The following is a 22,868-nucleotide window of genomic DNA, read 5'->3' on the forward strand; positions in this document are numbered from 1 at the left end:
TGCAACGTACACTTTCGTTCTGATTGATCTGCCCAGACACTCCACATCACTCCAAAAGAATCCCAACAGATCTATGTCTTGTTCTCCAAATGCCTTGGGATTGATGTCAGTGGCTGAAAGAGGTAATTCCTTAGCCCAAAATCTATAGAAAGTGCGATCCGCTAGTATTGTAACAGGCGCTTCAGGGTCAGCCATTACATTGATAGATTTTCCATCAATAATGGCATCCACAAGTGGCCCGTTGGCTTTCTTCTGTGGATAGGCACCAGAATCTGGAATATCTGCACTAAGTAATACATTAACAAACTTAGGAAGCATGGGAAAGATGCCGCAGACAAACATTTCGTCGATCTGTGGTGTCAGGTCACCTCTTATTTCAAGTTTTTCAAATCAGAAAAGGAGCCTATTTATAATCGGTACGAACACACACAAGAGTCCGAGATTAGATCGTGCTGTGGTGACGTAAACCTTCTGGAAACATGACCAGATAAGCAGCTGCCTCAAAACAAAGACAAAGACAAGTAAGCTTTCACTTTTTAACTGCTGCTCTCTCTCCTCTGCAGCACCAATGGGGTCAGCGTCAAAGTCTTTACTGTCACAACTACATGTGGTTGTTTTATCTCCAATGCATGATATATTTGCTTACTGCTGGGACAGGGGGAAATCTAGATGGGATCTGTAGGCAGAAAGAAAAAAAACTGACTGGTTATATAATTTGGGTGAATGATAGTGGGAAGCTTGATGCACATGGGTGGATATGAGTGGGTGGGTTATTTATGCATGGTGGCTGAAAGTGAATGAATGGTTGAATGTGTATAGGTCAGTGTGTATAGTGTGTAGGTTAGTGATTGATATTGAGTAGTTGAATATGTAACTGAGTGGATCACCAGGCATGAAACGGTGGGTAGATAAAATCTCATTAAATACCAATGAAATGACTGAAATATAACCTCTGCGTACAATCATGTATTTTAATAAATGAAAGTACAAGAGTGGGTGAGGTAGTGTTAAATAGATGAATGAGTAGAAGGGTAGATGAGAGTGCTTGATTAAGTGTATGAATGATTGATAGGGTGAATGGCACAATGGGTGAGTGTGTGGTTCAGTGGGGGAATGAGAGTGTATGGGTGGAGGGATGAAGGTGGGTTGATGAGAAATGGTGCGAAACGTAAACTTATAAGACTTTTGAAGGTTTGAAAGGAATTTAGTCCATCACAGTCCTCTTGCCTCTTAGCTGGGTCTGAAGACACATTGGACTAAAGCATCTACTAAGCCTTCTGACATGGCTGATAATCTTTTATTTGACCCCATGGTTTGAACTTCAGCTCCCCACTCAGACTTTCATCCTCTTATGGTCGATAAAAAGATGACTATTGAGTAGGGTAAAAATGAATATCTGTTTTTACCTTCCAGCCCAGGGGCGGATTGGCACTGTGGGCACATGGGCATGGGCCGAAGGGCCGGTGTCTCAGTGCACTCTGTGGGCCGTTTTTTTCCCCCCTTTACCAGTCCACAAAGAGCACTGACAGGGAGAGGAAAGCAGCTTCGATGTGCGGCCGCCGTTAAGTGATGATCAGCTGTGGCCTCTCCTTGACCCCCTGCAGTGCCAAGCAATCATGCTGATGGGGGGCTGGGGAGGGGTCAGGTGTTGCTCAGGCCTATGAGCCATTTTCACCTCAGCCCCCCTGGGGCCAAAGCAGCCCAGAAACAGTGCTTGCATTAGTCCTCGCCCACAGCCATTCTCATTCAGGGCATAGTGGGTGAGGAAGAATGGGTATCACTATGGGGGCCAGGTGATGTGGGGAACTCACACCATCTTCATCTCAGCCTCCCCCGCCACCCCCATGGATGGCCCAGAAGCTGTGTTTTTCCTTAAGCGCCTCTCCTGCCACGCCATTGCCCTGAGGCAGTGAAGGGCAGGGGAGGGCTGAGTAATTTACAAATAGCTGGGGCCTCACTGTTTTTCAGGTGCTCCTGCACTGGAGGGCTGGGGAATAATTGTTTAAGAGAAAGGGGCCTCACTGTTTTCAGATGCTCCTGCGCTGGAGGGCTGGGGAATAATTTTTTAAGAGAAAGGGGCCTCGCTGTTTTCAGATGCTCCTGCGCTGGAGGGCTAGGGGATAATTTTTTAAGAGAAAGAGGCCTCGCTGTTTTCAGATGCTTCTGCACTACAGGGCTGGGGAATAATGTTTTTAATAGAAAGGGGCCTGGCTGTTTTCAAATGCTCCTGCGCTGGATGGCTGGGGAATAATTTTTTAAGAGAAAGGGGCCTCGCTGTTTTCAGATGTTCCTGCGCTGGAGGGCTAGGGAATCATTTTTTAAGAGAAAGGGACCTCGCTGTTTTCAGGTGTTGCTGCGCTGGAGGGCTGGTGAATAATTTTTTGAGAGAAAGGGGCCTTGCTGTTTTTAGGTGCTCCTGCGCTGGAGGGCTGGGAGTAATTTGGTAATAGAAAGGGGCCCGGCTGTTTTTCAGGTGCTCAGGACATTGTCACCTTCGCCCTGTGTCCTTCCCAAGAAGAATATCCTCCCGCTTACATTCCTTGTGTGTTTCATGAAAGGGCACGCCCACGGATGTGTGCCACGCCAGCGAAAGTGGGCCATGCTCCGCAAATGTGGGCTACTTTTTTCGTCAGTGCCCAGGCCAAATTGTGATCCCAATCCGACCCTGTTCCTGCCTTACCACTTTTTGTCATCACCAGCCGCCACTGGTGCAGAGCTGCGTCATTTAAAAAACACATGGACGAGCCATATTTACAAGAATACGGCACACCGCTATGCTCTCCCCTGTGCCGTGCTAAAATAAAAGCAGTGCGCTAATGCAGGCACCCTTGCACCATGGTACAAGGGTGCCTGTGTTGCAGGAATGATTGTTGTTGTGTAGTAAGGACACCTTCCTGCACAAAAACAATAATTAACAACATTTTGCTCCTTCTATGTGTGTTGTATTCGGCAAAAACGCTGAGAAATAAAAGCATTTCTCATTGTTTCTCCACTTTAGCGCCTCCCCTGGAAAGGTGTTCGTTTTTGGTGCTACCTCAGATTTATGAATCCATGTAAATCTGGGGCGGTGGCAAGCCATGGGCATTGCATGGGAACACCCACAGAAACACCCGTGACACGCCACTTTGGCGCAGAGTACTGCATTAAAGGGGGCCATATTTAAAAGGCCCTGTAAAGCCACGCCAAGAGGCTTGACATGGCCTTGTAAATATGGGCCAGCACAAAGCGTCACCGGAGCATCAAAAAAAGTGATGCTCCATTGGTGCTATGGGCTTGTCAATATGAGCTATTGTTTGGTGACATCACATAAGTACTAAAGTTGTTTGATTAGGTTGACTCGATGTTGGACACGTTGGTTAAGTTGTGAGTTGCTTCACCATTGAACTATCTGGTGAGTTACTTCACTCTCGGATGGGCTGTCTCTCTGTCTAAACCATGGGTTCTCACATAAATATCCCTGGGGGCCATAAAGTTTAGCTATGATGTGACTGAGGGCCGCATTGATGTCTGCAGGGTGCTGGTTGAAGGGAGGGTATTGATGAAAAGGTAGGTGTAGGGAAAGTGAAGCATATAGTGTTTGAATTGCAAAATGTGAAACCAGAAAACCTTGGATTAATCCCAGCTTCCCCATGTAGCCAAATTGTGAGATCCTAAGCAAAAGTTTTATTTCACTTTCCCTCCTTTTTCTTCTTCAATATCACATATAAGAGGACCTCGAAATACATGAATTCAGGATGTGTGCTTTACAAAACCTTCTCCTGTGTTTGATTATAACCTATAATGCTCAGTATAATAGGAGCTCTGGCCACCCAAAGAGTGCACTTAAGAACTGACTTGCATCTTGGTTCCCAATCAGCATTTCTGTCAAGTTGTGGGTTGAGGGGTGGGATTAAGTTTTCTAAATTGATGTTTGTAAACTATCATTTTTAGAATAAAAAATACTTCTCAATGCACTGATATATTCTGATGTACTAGGGTGAAACGGTTGTGCATGTTTATGAAATACACTTTATGGGTTTTCAAGAGAAGTTATAATTTTTGACACTTTTGCTGCAAGATGTCTTTAAAAAATGAAAGTGTTCCTAAAGTAAAGGGGTGCAGGACACCCTGGTTATTTCCTTTCTTTAACTTCAATTAACCTTGCATTACATTTCCTGTTAAATTAACATCTCTTTATTTGTGCTAGTGCTGAGTCAAGTAAATAGCAGCTCCGTGATGCAGTTAAGAGGGGGCCGCATGTAAAGGTCAGGAGGGCCACATGCGGCTCCCGGGCCCATCTTTGAGTATCACTGGTCTAAACAGTCTCCGAACTGCAGCTATTGTAATAAGCTGCCTCAGTTGGGCTCTTGTTAAGACAGTTTAGTACTTGTCTTGCCACTATCAATCGCAGCATTCAGACTGTTAAAATAGGCAGCCGTGCAACCAGGAGCCTCATTCACCTGAGCAGTATTCATTTCACCATAAACTGAAACGGAAGCGACAGCCTGCACACGCCCCCTTAGGTCGCGCCATTTCGCATATTTTGATCAAAAAAAGGATTGCTTAGAGAGAGATCTACTTTCATCTAGCACTTTGTCACAAGTCTCATGTTTCAGGCACATTCTCACATGAGTCATGGCGACCATGCCACCACTCTACCATTCTCACTTCAAGCACATTTTTCCACAGTGCAATGGGCTTTTAAGAAAATGTGTCAGAGAATATAAGTGTCCAATTGTTTGCAGTTGCACTCCAGAATCTTAACAAAACACACAGAGGGGATATTACGTGTAATGTTCTCAGTTTTCCGTTTTTTTTACAGTTTTTTACACAGAAAAACAGGCAGAAAACGATGGGTTTTCTGACTGTATTTATTTTTCAAAGTGAAAAGGGCAAAACAATTTGGGTTTCTTGTGAGCAGCTCTTCGTGCTGTCTTTCATGAATACCAGGCCAACAGCTGAGCAGATAGACATCATGGGGAGTTAAGAAACAGAACGAGATTTCCTGAAATACAGGCATATGTTAATATATATGTATATATTTATAGTATTATGCTAATATTTACCACGTAGTGTTTTTTTTATATTAGGCTTCTTAATTTGCTATATCACAACAGGCATCGAAGCATAAGTGCATGCTGATCAGTTAAATAAATATGAACATATTTTATTTTATGACTTCATTTATTCTCAAAACACAAAATGAATTGGATAAATATCAATAAGATGGCTAAAAATTAAAAATGTATACATACGGACGGAAATGTTCAAAAAATGATTATGAGGGAGGAGCCTAGCGACGAACGAAGATGGCCGCATAAGCTCTCGGCTCCGTCGACCTCTTCCTGCTGCTTGAATATCCTGCTACAAATCCTGCTTTTTCGCCTCGCCCCCGTGTGGGTGACCCCTTGCTGATACTGGCGGTGTGGTCCTGGGAAACTAATGACCCGGATTGCCGGAGTTACATCGAGTGGAAGTTCTTGGCCTAACGCTGACCGAGTGCAGGGACCTCGAGTACTGACCCTACCGGGTTGCAGTGCAACACCGGCGGCCGGGGGACCCAGACCCGGTCCGGTTGATAGAAGTGGAGAGCAACCTGCCCCTGGACTGGTTGCGAGACTGCGGTTCTACCCGCATTGAGGAGGTGTAATGATCCTGTGAGTGGCTGAGTGGCCGGGGGTCCCCTTCTCAGCGTTCCCTTCCCGCCGGGGTGGGGCCCCCGTCCGAGGGGCCCTATCGCTGCTGGACTGTGTGCCTCCTGCCCCCGCCTGCCCTCATCGCACCTCGGTCCCTGGGAGAATCGGGTGACCCGAGGGGCGCACTGATGTCTGGAGTCGATCAGTTTGCGGCGGTGCGGGGTGAAGAAGAGCCATCATTGCGAACCGTGAGGGCCGCCATTCAGGGTCTGTGCTCCTACATGGTTGCTCTTTCGCATAAGTCGATCGCCTAATGACTCTGATCTGTCTGGTCCCCCTAAGCGAGCCGTTTCTCCGACTTTGATCCCAGAATCTACGACTCGAGGCCCATCTAGTGTCGAAGCATGGATAGCAATGTCTGTACCGCAGTGTGCGGCTGAATCCGGCGCCATGGTGTATCGCCCGCCCACGATGAAGAGTCCGCCTGTGGTCGTGTTCACGAGCTCGTCCCCCAATGACTTTATTGAAACTGTGACCCGACGGAAACAGCGAACATCTATTGATCGTGTGAGCTGTGCAGTGTGGTGGAGTATGGGACGGTCGGGATCTGGTCGTACCGTGGTGAGTGTCATGGCGGCTGAGGATTGTGGTGGACTGTGGATATCCGTTGGACTCGCCGCACAGATTAATGGACTGGCTGGACTTTTGATTTATCCTGTGAATAGGCAGATTCGGTGTGCGGAACTCATGGTGAACACTCGTAGAGGTCAAGGGTGAGACTGGTGTTCGACTCGGATGCTAGGGGTTTGTGAGGGACCCGGGATCCGCCATTTCCTTGTATGGGGGGCGGGGCGGTGTAGGACGTCTTTCCTGGGTTCTACCGAATCTACTTTGCTTTGTTGCTTATTGTTTAATGACCAGGACTGTACGTCGCAGGAGGGGGGCAGTGTGACCGGGATTGTGTGATTCTCCTCCTCCCTTAACTTTTCTTTTCTTTCTTTTCCTGTGTTTCCTTCCTTTATAAATCTCTTTTCTACTATATTTCGGGTTTTTGGTCGCTGGGCGATAGGCACGCTGCTAGGGGGGTAGGCCGTAGCCATCTGCAGGGGTGCAGGGTGGGGGGTGGGGGTGGGGTATTTTTGTTTTTCCGTTCTCTGTTTCTATGGCCTTTTTCTCTTTTTAGTTTGACTGGACTTTCCTTTTTCCTCTCTCCCTGGGTGGGGGGTCATTGTGTCGGGTTACTGTTTGGACTTTTTAGGCGGTGCTGGGACTGTGGCTGCTCAGCCTCTCCTGTCATTGGATTCATCGGGTGGGGCATTAGTCGGGAGTCTTCAGAAATGTATGCTTGCTTATATTTTTCGCTTCAAAATGTGGGTGTCTCTGCAGTTGGACGTGCTTTCCTGCCCACCCGGTGATTGTATCTACTTTAGATCCCGTAGCCGGCCCCCTCCTGTTTTCTTTTCTCTCTCTTCTTTTCGTTAACATATGGAACTGTATTACGTATTTACCGTGTATATCCTGTTTTAATTTTAAAAATTGACCTCTCTTATCCTGAGCAGCTCTCCTGGGTGTGCCGAAACAGTTTGATGCTCTAATTTTGCTGCCATGCCTCCGGGATGTTTGGCTGAATAGCTGTGTGCACCCTTTTCTAAATAAAGGTCTTCCAAAAATTAAAAAAAAAATGATTATGAAACCTTGAGCCTGAGTTGTGTTTTAAAAAAATGAAGGCAGGTTAATAATACTTTACTTCGAAAGGGCATGTGAAATGTGCTGTTAATTTTTCATGTATTGTCTTAGCTGTGTGAGAAACGGCATTCAGTGTTCAAGGTGCAACCACGCAACGCTCAAAACTGTGCAGGAAGTGCGAGATCTAACCAGGTAAAAGCGAGCAGAGTCAGCAGACTGGTAACCCCAGCCCTGTTTTCATTCAATGCAAGGCCACCTTGGTGAGGAGGGCTGGATGCCAGGGCCCTCACTGTTCCCCAAGCATCTCCTCCCACACTCCCATCTGATGCTGTTGTTGACATATGTTTTGTGCAGTAATTCAGGGATCCTGAAGACATTTTCCCTCATCCCATCAATCCCAAATGGTGATGAATATCACACTTGTAAATCGACACCACCATCTGCCAGGAGTCTGTTAGAAGGAGCCTCCACAATTTCTTGCGCGCGCACACCACACACACACACACACATGTTACTATTCTGGCACACAATGCATATTGATGAAGGGAGGGCTCGGGGGAGAGAGAAAAGTTTTCGATGCGGCAAAATCTGCTTTTTTGACTTGCAGCTCTTTGCTTGCTATTGAAGATGCGTGTGTGAGATTCTTGTATATATAGTGGCTGTTCCTCGGCAGGTCTACTTTAGCAAGATTACTTTGGGAGTGTGTTCCCTTGATAATACACGTGTTTTCTTCGTTGTTTACCTGTCTGTGTTTAATTGTGTATGCAACAGTGTACTGGTGTACCTAGAGGTGTGTGGATTTCGACCTTTACTGTACGTCCTTAAATGCCACCTGAAATCTGATCATGTGTGTCTCTTTGATGTACCGAGGACTCCGTGCGATTCGATCCTTCGGTTCTGTGGGTGAGCTTATGGACAAACCCTTAGCAATGTTTTGCTGGGATGTTATACTAGACTGCACCAGTTTGGGAAATTGGCGTTTTATCCCTTGGTTGAATTACATCTAGACATCTTTTCAGGCTTTGGGTCTGCCCCCCGTGTTATTGTCCCCAACAGAAATAATCAAAGGAGATGATTTACGGGTAAAGCACCTGTTCTTGGAAAAAGTGTGATGAACATAGGAAGCAAGTAGAGATGGGGAAATCCTGCGTGATGATGTATTAACTGACCCTTGCTAGCGTGGAGACGTTTTTTTTTAATCTCACGCTAGACCTCACGCAATGGGAAAGGTCTCTCCGCTTCCGCTTTAAGTCTGGTTCAGTTTGACAATTTATGGCCACTGGATTGCCCATCAAGGTATTGGGAGGCACCAATCGGTTATGTTCCTGTAATGGGGTCGCTTCACAGTCACTCTTGCATTATATCTTTTCCTAATCAATTTGATTCCCCACCTAGAGTTTTTCTTAAACCCTATTGCAATCGTTGGGCTACCTAAGATGTATGTTCAGAGGCCCTGCATCATTTGCAATTATTTAACATCCCAATTACCTGCTGCAGGGTGAGTTTCTTTCTCAACGCAGCAGTTAGAGCAAGGAATACTATGGTTGGATGAGCATGCTTGTTCCATTTTATGATGATATTGTATTTTATTGCTTTTTTAGATATGTTATTATATCTGATTGCGTGATATAGTTTTATTATGCACTTCACATTTTATCTTGATGTTGATTATCCTTCGACCTGTACGCCGTTGCTGGTATATGTTTACAGGTTTAGGCTATAGTATTGTTCCATTATCTTACTTGTTTTTTTTCTACTGGCACGGTTCGTTTATGGCCAGGATTTGCCGAATAAAGGGTTCTTGAATTGATTTACCGAGCACCTTTTAGTGTAGCCTTCGGGTGGGGTTTCTCTTATGGTGTCATTATGTCTGCTCAATCCCAAGGCCATGCAAGCATAGGTTTGCCACCACTGAAAGAGAAAAATATCAGACATTTGTGTTGTTTTAAGAGTCTGAAAAGGTCCAGGCATGATACCAAATAGAAATGTAACCAAAATAGTATGCATTCATCTGTAGCATGACCTTTCTCTCTTTGTTTCTTGTGCTTCTCAGTCATGAATCATTAATGCAGCTCAAGTACACATTTAAAAGGGCTTTCTGTTTCTGTTTGCTGATTGTAGTACATACAGATAAGGGCTGAACATACCGGCTTTTGGTCATTTTGCTTATTTTCATACTGGTCAGGACATTTAAATACCAGTGGTGCCGGTAGTCCTACAATGATTAAATGTAGCCACTTTTTTGTGGATTTTGTGTAACATAATTCTATCTCTTTGTGTTTTTAGCCTATCTTTTAAAGAAAGTAGAGCTTGGAGCACAGTTCACTTGTTTTGTACAGTACCCATTGATAAAATAAAAGCAAGTTTGACATAGCTGCCAAGTTTTCACTTTGCTTATGTGTGACATTTCTCTGTTTGCAGCGTGTACATTGTATTCCTGCTTTGTTTCTCCCTCTCCTTTCATATCTCCCTTATCACCCCTCTGTTCTTTATCCCTCTCATCACTCTTGCTCCCTTCCGGCTCCTCACTCCTCCTCTATGTACATCTTTCACTTCCCCCGCATCACTTTCTGCACTCTTTATCCGTATTTCTTAGTTTTTCTCACCACTACACTCCTGGTGTCTCATGTGGGGATATATGGTTCCCTATGGCACTCCTGGGAAGCATGTAGTCCTTCCTTGTAGTGCGAAAGGCTGATTGAGAGTGGGGATGGTCAGAGAGCCTTCTGCAACTTTCTACCACAGGCTACAATTCTGGCGCCCGCATCATTGCAACAGTGTTTCTAAGGACATAGAACAGTGGCTCACAAATTGATGAAAGCAGCGTTATAGAAGCAGGGACTCTCAACAATAGATCCACTTGCTAGGCGAGGCACGGCACTGAGCAGAATAGAAAGAGGAGTGGGCCTAAACTAAATGGAGAAATGCAAGAAGTGGAGCTTTACAAGCAGCATGGCAAGAGAAATGACAGGGCACTTTTGGCCCCAGAACAGGTCTTGAAGTAAGTCTATCAGGGCTGCGGGCTGGCGAGAGAGGGGTGCTGACCTGCTGGTGGCTCCGACTCTCTGGCTCTACCCAGGAAGGCAGTGGTTGTCACAAGCGGTGGCAGATTATTTACCTGCGGCTCTGTTGACCGGGGGGCGGTCAGCTGAAAGGAGAGCAGGCTATCTTGGTTGTGGCCTGCTGGCACAGCCCGAAGGTCAAGCATGAAAATGTATAACATGAAAATGTATAATCTTTACAGTTATTTGGAGTGGTGTGGATTTTTGAACAAAAATATATTAAAGGATGGTCACAAATAAGTAAAAAAGAGGCCAATGGAGTAATTGGCCGGAGCTGTAAGTTAATAAACGTTTATACTGTTTAGACCAAAACTGACTCAAAGCGTTTCTATGAGATGGGGAATGGTGATAGGGACAAGTGCACTTTGTATGCCAACTATGGACAGTGGCTCACAAATTGATGAAAGCAGCGTTATAGAAGCAGGGGCTCTCAACAATAGATCCACTCCCTAGGCGAGGCACGGCACTGAGCAGAATAGAAAGAGGAGTGGGCCTAAACTAAATGGAGAAATGCAATAAGTGGAGCATTACTAGCAGCAGGGAACACCCCATGTCAGACAGATCCTTACCTCTGGCAGAGAACAGAGAAACTTTCCTGCAGGGCATACTTGTCACAGTTTGGCCAAGAAACAGGGATCTCAACGGACTAGGACACATAAAATGGCACCTTCCGAAAAAATTAAAAAGTTAAGTGCAGTGTCCTGAAACCAAGGAACGGTTGTGTTTTGCATTGGACAACTACAGGTACTGATATGGTTCAGACTCTGACCTTAAACTTAAACTTAAACAAACCATTGTCAAAGACTTGCTTTGTGTTCTTACTTCAGGGATGCATGCCATGTCTGACTTATGACTCTCAGCAGCTGGGCTATCTTTGCTTGTATCGCCATTTCTCACATCACCCATGACTTCTTGCCATTCAAGGCTTCAAAATAAACGGTACACTTGAACTCATTGAGCATATCGAATCTAAGGCAGCAATAGGCATGACCACATAGAGCAGGAACGATAGGGGAGCAACATTTTAGCCAATGGGAAAATAAACAAAACCATCCAATGAGCAGGAGGTTTGTATGACAGAACCACGCATGCCATAACAACACGGTCGGAACAATGAATGCGTCTTAACAACACATTCCTTTACCATGTAAGTCTTTACAACGACTTGCCCATGGGAAAGCGCAGGACTCTGGAACAGTAAAATTTACTATTTCAACTCCAGTCTACACAATAGTAGGGAAAGCATTATACTTTACAGTGCAGCGCCACTTTACCTAAGACAAGTCATTGTAACAACATTTGTGGTAAAGGAATATGTGGTTAAGGCGCATTTCTTGTTCCAACCGCGTGGCAAAGGCAACACACAGTTCGGGTGTCGTTATTGCTGTTTCCTGAGAGGATGCTCTGATTCAGGGGTGTGTCCTGGCCCCAACCCACTTTTGCATTTTTATTAATGTCCTAGTGGCAGCCTTGACAGCGGGAGGGGACATAGATGCTCCAAAGTTAGCGGGATGCAAGGTACCTGCCCTGATGTTCACTGACGATACCCTCCTGCTGTCGAAATCACAGATAGGCATCCAAAGGGCTCTGGATATTTTTCATCTATTTTTCAAAAATAGAGGCTTGAAAATTATCACCCAGAAAACAAAATATATGGTTTTTAATATGTTTAATACAGGGCATTGAAAACAACCAAATTCACAATTAGCAGGGGATTTCCTAAAAAAAAGTACCTGTATGCGAATATTTCGGATTATCCTTTAATGAGAAAATGGAGTAGGTGATAAAATTAAGAAGGCTTGCCTTAAACTGACGCAAACCTCAGGGGGTCTTGCAAAACAGCAAAGGAAGTGTGCAAACAAGATTCTGGGGCCGGTCCTGTAAACATACAAGGTGCAAGACAGAGGGGCCCTCCTGTATGGAGCAGAGATGTGGGGTCACAGGCCATGCGAACAGCTGGTAGGATTGAAAACAGCTGTTGGGTCTTCCCGGTAGTACCCCGCTAACTCCGCTCAGAATGGATTTGCGTGTTAACCCAGTGGCACTGGAAGTTGCCCAAAGACCTCTACTTTACTGGCGCCGCCTTTGGTGCACTCCAGAATTATCTATGTATAGGGAGGAATTAAAGGTGGTAGCCAATCTTTTGGGAGCAAGTAAAATTCACTGGCTTACCTATATCAAGAATTCCTTCTTATCCATTGGAATGGGTGACCTATTGGACAGTCCGGAAGAGAGTTCTTTGGCAACTCCAAGAAAAGTATTGATAAAAAATTCAAGGAATACCACCTCAACAAAATAAAAAGTAGCTGCAGGATATGCACAGTTACATCATCCTTCCTAGAGATTAAACCGCAATACATATTAGAATCTACTATAGAGTACATGCAGCCTTCCCTAGCTAGAAAACTTCTTATGCAGTTTAGGTATGGTGTACTCCCTCTATGTGCTGTTACCTTCCTTTTTTAACTGTTCTTAAATTTTTAGCTGTACATATTAATCTTTATACTGATTATCTGCATCAAATTTTAAAATGCCTTATTTTTGCTTTTATGGTTTTGTGAGGCCTAAATAAAGTATTTCTTGACTTGACTTGACTTAAATAAACCATTGTCAAAGACTGTGTTCTTACTTCATGGATACATGCTTTGTCTGACTTATGACAATCAGCAGCAGGGCTATCCTTGCTTGTCCCGCCATTTCTCACATCACAAATGACTTCTTGCAATTCAAGACTTCTAAATAAACAATACACTTGAACCCATGGAGCATATCGAATCTACGGCAGCAATGGGCATGACCACGTAGAGCAAGACATGGCAAGGGAGCAATATTTTAGCCAATGGGAAAATAAACAAAACCATCCAATGAGCAGGAGGTTTGTATGACAGAACAACACATGGCTAAACCACGCATGCCATCACAACACAGTCGGAACAGTGAATGCGTCTTTTTTAAATTTATTTTATAAAAGTTTTTATTGAAGTCCAAAAAAACAATGCATTAAATCCATTACAGCCATTACATCCATCCAAAGAGATTACCTTTAGGCAAACATAAAATTTCCACATTATCCTAAATAATACACAAAGCATTATGAAGTCAGTGACAAATGCACAAAAACCCAAGAAAAAGTTTTTTAACCATATAAATAAGGTAATCCCCCTCTCAATCTCAGTCAAAGTATTTTCCCAAATTTCCTAAGACCCCCCCACACATGGTGCTTAAGTACGTTCACTTTTTCTAACTGCTTTCATTTTATGGGCTCAAACCAGGACAGAAGGGATCACAGTGGTTCGCCACCTTTGCAGTATAAGTGATCTGGCTACTGCCTTTGCAATGTATAGAAATGTAACCAAGTGATGAGAAAGGGAAAGGTCATGATCGTAACCAATAACGAGTAACAAATCACTCACTGCTAATTGAGCGCCACATTCGATTTCCAAATAACAAAAGATATCCTTCCAGAATTTCTGGATCATAGGGCATTGGAACATTAAATGTGTCCAATTGGCTAAAGGAATATTGACACAACGAAAGCAGTGTGGTCAATGTTTAGCATACATTTTTGACAAAGATAAAGGGGTTCGATAAAGTTGCCATTTGATAAAGAAAAGAATCCTACGCCAGTTCCCACCTCTAAGTGTGTTGAAATTAAGATTTTTAATAGATGACCACAGATTAGTTGAGATTTCTAGGCCTTCACAATCCTTCCATTTTTTTAATAACCTTCTGCCCAAGATCTGGGGCTCTGACTGAGGCTAAGCGCTTTTTCCATGCCCCTGGTTTCCTCACAGATGGATCTTCTAAAGTTTTTTAGTTAGCTGATGTTGTTCGCTAATTTGAGAGACATCTAGCTCAGCGAGGAATTTAAGGAAGATGTTATATGACCCCAAAAGAATAAAGTCATTCAGCCAGATTCATCAAGCCGAAATAGGCTTGCAAAGGGCCAGATTCTGAGAATCTGGCCCTTTGCATGCGCTATTTTTGCATTTGGGATTCATCATCCCAAATGCAAAAGTCGCAATTCTAAAAATCGCTAAATTGCGAGTAATTGCATTTAAGGACTCTCAATTTGATATTCGTTAAATGCAATTCATGAACCATTTTAAAATTGCGAATTCGCAATCTGGGGCCGCTATTTACCGCAAAGTCTAACTACTTGGTAAATAGCGAAAACTTAGAAAAATGCACTTTAGTGCATTTTTCTAAGTTGTATGTTACACACACACATGTCCTTTGGACATGTGTGTGCACAACACCAGTGTACATTACCACTTCAGGGGTGCTACAGGGTGTCCTTTGGACACCCTGGCACCCTTGAAATCGCTTCCTTATCTGCGAATCGCTATTTGCTAATCGCAAATAAGGAATGACTCCCCAATCATTCCTATGGGCCCTTAGGCCCATAGGAATGAATGGGTAATCATTCCTTATTCCTTATGGAATAAGGGGGAGTGGGGAGTCATTCCTTATTTGCGATTAGTAATTAGTGAATCGCAAATAAGGAAGCTGTAGAAATTGCAATAAATATTGCGATTTCTACATGAATCCCGTTTTGCGAGTTCCTTAAAAATCGCTATTAAGGACTCGCAAAACATGACAATGATGAATCTGGCGGATTGACTATTAAATGTGCCATTTCGATCATTGTCAGCCATTTTCCATTCCTCAGAAAGTCTAAAACCTTACAAAATCTTACCGACGCCCATTTTAGAGTGAGTTCTGAGGATTGTGTGATCCCTGCTAGTGGTAAAATACAAGGTAATAAAGTGGTTGAATTGATTAACAGAATAGAATATCTTTTATAAAGTGCCTGTGGTTTTTGAAATAAACAATGAAGGCACTTATAGCGAACCCGCTTAGGGGATCGGAAAATAAACAATGGGGAATGGATTTGACTTTCTTTACACATTAATTCCATAAAGCAATTATTAAAAAGATTTGACTGAGGTTGAGATTTAAATCTAGATAAATACTGAGCAAAATAAGCATAGTGATAATATCTGAAGTTCGGGAGGGCTAATCCTCCTTGGTCCTGTTCTTCATATAAACTGCTGAGTGCGATAAGTGATGATTTTTTTGCCCAAAGAAAAGATGTAAACATAGACTCTACTTGGGTGAAAAAGGTGCTTGACAGGCAACAAGGAATGGTTGAAAATAAAAAATGAAACAGAGGAAGAACAGACATTTTAATCAAGGCGACCCGGCCCACAATAGATAGCGGCAAAGAGTTCCAGCGTGAAAACAAGGCCTGGATTTTCCGCAAAAGTGGAAGAAAATTTAGATGATATAAATCGGAAACTCTTTCAGAAAAATATACTCCATAATATCTTTTAGGATTGTTATTGGCGCAAGCAAGGATATCGGGGTGCAGATCCAAACCTGCACAAACCGCATTGTAAAATTTCAGTCTTCCTTTTAAATAGTGGGATACCCCCCAAGCGCCTCAAAGTCTTCAAAAACCTGGAAGACTTTGGCCTGAACCTCTATTTCTTGCTTGATAATAAGCATGATATTGTCAGCTTATAGTTTCAATTTCGCCATAGATGGAATAGAGGGACGGATATCAGATCAGTTTCTTATAGCTATCGCCAATGTTTCGATGAAGAAGGCGAACAAAACTGGTGACAGAGTGCACCCTTGCCTTGTGCCCCATTTTACTTTGACCCGTCCAACCACTGAGTTGTTAAAAATTATATTAGCTTCCATATTATTGTAAAAATTATGAATCAGGGCCGTGATCTTTGAGGAAATGCCAAAGTGATCTAGAATCTTAAACAAAGTTTCCCAAACAACAAGGTCAAAAGCTTTCGCGGACTAACGCGGATATCCTTTGAGTCTCGAAATAATCTAACGCCTCCGATAATAACATGTGATAGATGCTAGTTGCCTCTCAGCGATAAAACTATTCTGATCAAGATGTGCTGCATAATGATTTAACGAAAGTGACAACAATTTAGTAACGATTTTATAGTAAGAGTTTAACAACATTATCGGCCGATAGGAGTTCGGATCCTCGCTGTTCTTGCCTTTTTTCGGAAAGCTGACTGTTACCTTCTCTAAAGGACTCTGGTATTTCCCCCCCCTTCGAGCATAGAATTCGCTAAACGAAGAAAAATGTCCGCCACTGAGCTAAAGAAGACTTTAAAAAATTCAGGCGGAAACCCATCAGGGCCACAGGCCTTCCCGTTTGGTAGATTTTTAATAACGCTCTCCAGCTCTTCCATAATGAAGGGGCTTTCCCATAGAGGGTTTCTTAAAGTCCGAAAGTGTTATTGTTATTGTTAACTGGGGTTTATATAGTGCCAAATCACCGTCAGGTCTCTAGGCGCTCATGACAATGACAGTAACAACAACTGAATAAATAAACAGTAGGTACATATGTGACAACATTACTTAGATAGAGCAGAAAGCTTCCCTAACCAGGAGTGTTTTTAACGACTTCCTAAAATGCAAAAGGTTTACTTCTTTACGGAGAGACTCCGGTAGTTTGTTCCACATCTGTGGGACCTGAACAGAGAAAGATCTCCCTCCCTTAGTTGCCATATTAAAACGCGGACAAGACAACAATTGGGAGTTAGAAGACCTAAGCATTCGTTTGGGATTATAGACCCCAAGACGTTCTTTTATATAGGCAGGCGCTTGCCCATAGATTGCCTTATCGGCAATACATAAACTTTTAAACTCCACCCTTTGATTTATGTGGAGCCAATGTAACCTGCTCAATAATGAAGAGGCATGGGTCTGTCTAGGTAGTCTAAAAATTAATCGCACTGCATCATTCAACGTTACCTGCAAGCGATTAGTCAGTCTTTTTGGCAGACCTAAGTAGTCTATCCTTGCAATCATTGTAGCCGAGACAATGGTACGGAGAATATTTATTTATTTATTTATTTGCGTGTTTATAAAGTGCTTGAATAAACTCCCAAAGGAGTATCTCCGCGCTGAGAGACAACAGAAGCAAAACCGGGACAGTATAACTCGCATAGTTAAAGAAAGTAGGGGAACTAGCTTGTGTAGCTGCCTAATTAGGTTAGTACAGGTCCCGACAACAGAAGAAGATATCTGGCTAGCCATTGTCAGCTCATGGTCGATCTTAATACCAAGGCTTTTCACATTGGGACACGGTTTCGGGTTGGGCCAAGTTCCTGGGACCAGAACAACTCACTCCAGGGCGAGGCAACAGTTGAAACCACCAAAACCTCCGTTTTTTCTGGATTTATCATCAGCGAATTTGCCGTCATCCAGCTAACCGTATGTCTAAGTATATTCTGGGCCTGGGACTGTGCAGATGCCGTGTTATCAATACTCAGTAGCAACTGAGTATCGTCGGCATAATTAAAGATTCTGCAACCCATACTAGCCAAAGAATCTATCAGTGGTTGCAGGTAAAGATTGAACAAAAGTGGGGACAGTGCAGAGCCCTGTGGGACTCCGCACTCAAGAGTACCCACCTCGGATATACAATCCCCCAACTGAATCCTCTGAGTCCTCCCCGAAAGAAAAGATTTCAGCCACTGGTGGGCTAAATCCTTTATCTCAAACGCGGCCAGTCTGTCCAGAAGCAGGGCATGGCTGACAGTATCAAATGCAGCTGGTTGGTTTCTTACTGTCAGCCATGCATCTGAGCTCATCCAGCACCAAGAGCATTACTAACTCGGTGCTGTGATGTGCACGGAACCCTGCCTGACGCTCCTGGAGTAGATGGTGTAACTCCAGGAATGAGGAATGAGGATTTTTAATAACGCCCTCCAGCTCTTCCATAATGAAGGGGTTTTCCCATAGAGAGTTTCTTGAAGTCCGAAAGTGTTGGGGGATGTTGTTCTGGAGAAATTCTTTTAGCAAGGTCATATCCACCGTCTGGTGTTGACCATAGATGGACTCATAATGCTGTAGCATTATTTCCCCAATTTTAGTTGGGTCGTCTATGCATGAGGCAGTTGAGGGGCATTCCAGTGTCTTAATCGGATTTGAGGCGGCTTGTTCCCTGGCCTGCCAAGCTAAAACCCTGCCCTTGAAATTGCTTTCCTCATAATATCTTTGGCAATGTTGTTGAAATGAGGCATCGCTCTGAGTAAAATAATTGGCACGCTTAGCCTGATCCAACTGCCGCTGATTAGAGATGGAGGGGTTACTTAAAAAAGCAGAGTAGGACACTTGGATCTTCTGCTCCAAGATTCTCTTATCTTCCTTAACTTTTTTCACAGTTTCTGCATCTTTGCCAATATTTAGCCCCTGAATGAAGGCCTTAAGTGTGTCCCATACCACTGCAGACTCAATATTTTGTGATTAAAAAACTCCTTTATCTCTATCCCCAAAAATTTCACTCAGTCCTCTTCATTCAATTATTGTCTATTCAACAACCACCGTTTAGGGGACCTAGTGCAGTTACCTAAAAATAACCCTAGAACTAGCAAGGCGTGATCAGAGAATCCATTATATAGAAATCTTTGCTGACTAAAACTCAACATACGTGAAACCAAGAAAAAAATCAATGCGTGATGAAGAACGAAATCTACCTGACCAACAAGTATACGCTAATTTAGTTGGGAAAGCCATACGCCAAGGATCCTGAAGATCCAAGGTTGCTCCGTAATGTTGCAGGGTTGTCAAGGATTTAGGTTTCAGCTGCTTTTTATCCTTCACTGACAAATCTATTTTGGGGTTCATTAAGATATTAAAATCGCCCCCCACTACCAACTCCCCAGGAACCTGAATTAGGAACTGAAAAAGATCCTCATAGGGCTTATGATTATCCTCAACCAGGGCATAAATAGACAAACGTTAACGGTCTCTTACTTTGTCCAAAAGAACAAGTAACCCAATACCAGCGCCCGTGCAGATCTTTATCAAAATTATCAACCTCTGCTTGAAGTTTTTTACTTAAAAATATTGCTGTCCCTCTATGGGAAGCTGAGGATGAAGAAAATCCCCTATAAGCAGCCCAGGATCTGAACATCGAAAAGTCTGGCAGCTTTACAGCTGGTATATGCGTCTCTTGTAACAAAATCGCTACCGGGTTTTCTGTTTTAATCCATGATTCGATTGCCCGCATTTTCTTTTTATTATTAAGACCGTTAACATTAAAAGATACCACTTTCAGCAGTTCTTTACTAGCCATGGTTGAGACTTAAGCCCCTTAAACATCCTACCAGAAGTCAAGCTAACAAAACTGGAGTATAAGACTGAATGGAATCAAAAGACAAAAAAAGGACTTCATTGTTTTGCTCCTTATGCTCTCCACCCACCCCTTGTGACCTGCCCCCCTGAAATATGGAACCCCCCAACCACACCAACCACATTTCACCCCCCTTCTAACCTGGGGGTCATGTAATTACACCCTATGATCTTGCCCCTGACCCCCCCCAGCAAAAGTGTAAAAAGAAAAAAAACAAAAAAACAAAAAACAATTGAATATACAGATAAGCAGGTATGCATGATAAAAATACAGCGTCTACTATAAACAGAAAGTAGCTAAACAAACCACATAGCCTTAGCTGGACCTACCAATGAGAGAAGCAACGGGTAAGCAAAGCTCCTCACCCCTGCCCCCCCCCACTGAACTGACATTACTATCAAAAATACAAAAGGCGAGTGAGCTTATGCAATAAGGACACATCCCCTAATGTAATCAATTCGCAGCTAAACAACTAAACACAAAACCTGACCTTAACTGGGCCTTCCAATGAAAGAAGCAGCTGGTAAGCATTGCTCAATCCACCTAACCCCCTAATTTCCCTATCAGTGGGGTTATAACAGTAAACAGCACCTCCCTCTAAACCCTAGACCCCTGCGAGATCTCTTTTAATAATTCCTGGGCATCCTCGAGATCAGAAAACATAAAAAACTTGCCTTTAACCAAGACCCTCAGGTTGGACTGCTGGGCATTAGATGTTTGTGCCCCATTAGCTTTGAGTAAATGGAGGATCTTCACAAATTCTTTCCTCCACGGCTGTCATTTCGGAAAAAATGCGACCTTTAACAGTCTCATTCACTGCAAATTGTCTCTGCTGGATGGCCTTAGACATTATCCTCTCTTTATGCGATATTCGGCAAAATTTAACAGTATTGTACATGGCATGGTGGAATTCGGAAACGGGCGGGCAGGAACACGATGAGCCCTGGTAATGGTGAGATCGTCTTCAAACTCTGGAATTACCTTTTGTTTGATAAATGAGTTGACCCACTGCAGGGTTTAGGAGCCCTCGATTCCTTCCGAAACTCTCACTATTCGGAAGTTGGCACTCCAGGAATGATTTTCCAACTCCTCCAGTTTGTCATCCCGGGCATGCTTGTTTTTAACTGCAGCTTTAGCCTCACCCATTACGATGGTCATCTGATACTCTAAGGCTGAAATCCTGGCTTCTGCCTCCTGAAGTGTTTAACTGGAAGGATTGACATTGCACCTTCAATTTTCTCTAAACTTTGATGAAGAGAGGTAAGTTCAGCTTTCTGCGTTCTTTTCAGCTCACAGACTTCATCCAAAATTAAATTTAGTATGTCTTTAACGCTCATCTGAAATTCGCCCACTGGTTCCATATTAGGGCGAGCGATAATATGGGGAGGGTCCACCGCAAAAGTAGAGCTCTTTTCCAAAATCCCCGCAGGAGACATCAAGCCAGTTAAGGGGCAGGCTCATATAAGGGGGCCTGCACCTGGACCTTAGCCTGAGGCCGAGGCTGAATTGGTAGCCTGTCTTGGGGAACTGAAGTTGTGCTAGGGGCACAGGAGGTGATGACTGCCTGTCCCAAAACCTCAGGAATTTCCGAGGATTCTGAGGTTCCTGAATGTCCCCCTTGTCTCTCTTTCTGAGTGGCTAGCAATGTTAAAGATGTTGTCACGTCGTGATTGGATGTTTGGCCCAGGGATGTCTCCGCAATCGCAATAAGACCAGACTTCAGATTTGCTTGCAGAATTACCAGACTCGAGGGGGCCGGTATTAAACTTGATGGAATTAAAGCTAATGGAGATTTAATACCAGAAGATTCCTTAGAAAGCTTGAGGTCAGAACTAAGGCCAGGAGAGGGGGACTGCAATGTTGCTTTTTTTCAAAAATAGCGCAAATTGTTTTGCCTCTTTTGTCACTTTCGCCTTTTTGAGACCTCCGGACCCTGAGACATCCTGTGGAGTTATTCCAGGCGATCCAGGCATGACTATAGGTATGTTCTTATCAGCCACATTCACAGTTGCTGACATAGCTAAAGCTGCATTCTCATCTGCCATGCCCACCGTGCCCACCTGATCCGAATATGGAACAAAGGATAAATCCTCTTCTTCTGAGCTCTCAAGCGCAGAATCAAGACCAAGCAGAGTGGGGGCATTCTCTTTACAAGCCAATCGGGCTGCCTCTTTTGCTTCCATAGCCTGGGCTCGGCGAGTTTTCACCTTGAGTCCACTGCTCCCCCAGAGCTTTTCCCTAAAACTCCTTATAGCTCCTTACAGCACCCCAGAAGAATTTTGAGAGAGCTTATAAGTTTATACCTCTTTAATCATACAGTATCTCCCAAAAATGAAGCCTAAAATTCAAGCTCTTTACTCCCAGGATGTAGTGTAAAATTGAGAACCGCCCCTGTCAGGGTCGGTCAGGCAGGTCTCTCAACTATACTTCCAATGGTTCATAGTTCCCCTCTGAAACGGTCAGGCAGTCTTAGGTAACTCCTATTTAATCAGTGGCCTCCGTAGCTGTTCAAAAACCCATTGAGTTGTTTCCGGTGGAATTCCAAGATGGCCGCTGTTTGCAATCTTTATGGTTGCCGGTCTAGTGTTTTCGTCGTTCCGAACGCAGCTGTGCTTGCGGCTTTCGGAATAACTAACTGCGCATTTTAACTGAGCATTTTGAGGGAATGTTCACATATTCTAAGTGACATTCCCTCTTCTGGAACTTTGGGTCCGCGAGTTCCTGGTAAAGGTTTGTGGACACGGAGATTCGTTTACCGCGGCTGCGGTGAATGTGTCCTTCATTATTTAGCCAAGGAGTTTTCAGGAAATCTTCAGTTCTGTTCCTCAGCATTACAAACTATTTATTCAGTGACTCTTTTGGAAAACGGCTAGAGAGAGAGAATAAAGGTCAACTCTTCATTTCAGTCAAATATTTTTGGAGCGACATGTACATATAGACTTTAAGTTCCTTATATGGTTAAATGAGGCATGTAGAAATCGCATTTAGGCCATATTAGTTTATCATAGAATTTCAACAAAAGACTTTCCTCAAGCCAGTCATAGGAAAAAATCGTACACAAGCCTGCAAGTATGTGTGTATATATATATATATATATATATATATATATGAAACAATCCCTGCTGCCTCTCGCCCAGAGCCCAGTGCTGGAAACCGCTGCGCAGGAAGAAGAGAGGAGACCTCAGGTGCAGTGAGCAATGTTTTCTTTATTGTACCCTCGAGGAAGCGGCACACAGCATGATGTTTCGGCCTACACAGAGGCCTTGATCACATGTATATATATGCTTACCAGTCTAGAGAAGCCTTACTGAGGTCTTGAGTGAAGTC

Source organism: Lissotriton vulgaris, chromosome 7 (genome assembly GCF_964263255.1).
Source record: "Lissotriton vulgaris chromosome 7, aLisVul1.2, whole genome shotgun sequence".
In the NCBI taxonomy this organism is placed as follows: Eukaryota; Metazoa; Chordata; class Amphibia; order Caudata; family Salamandridae; genus Lissotriton; species Lissotriton vulgaris.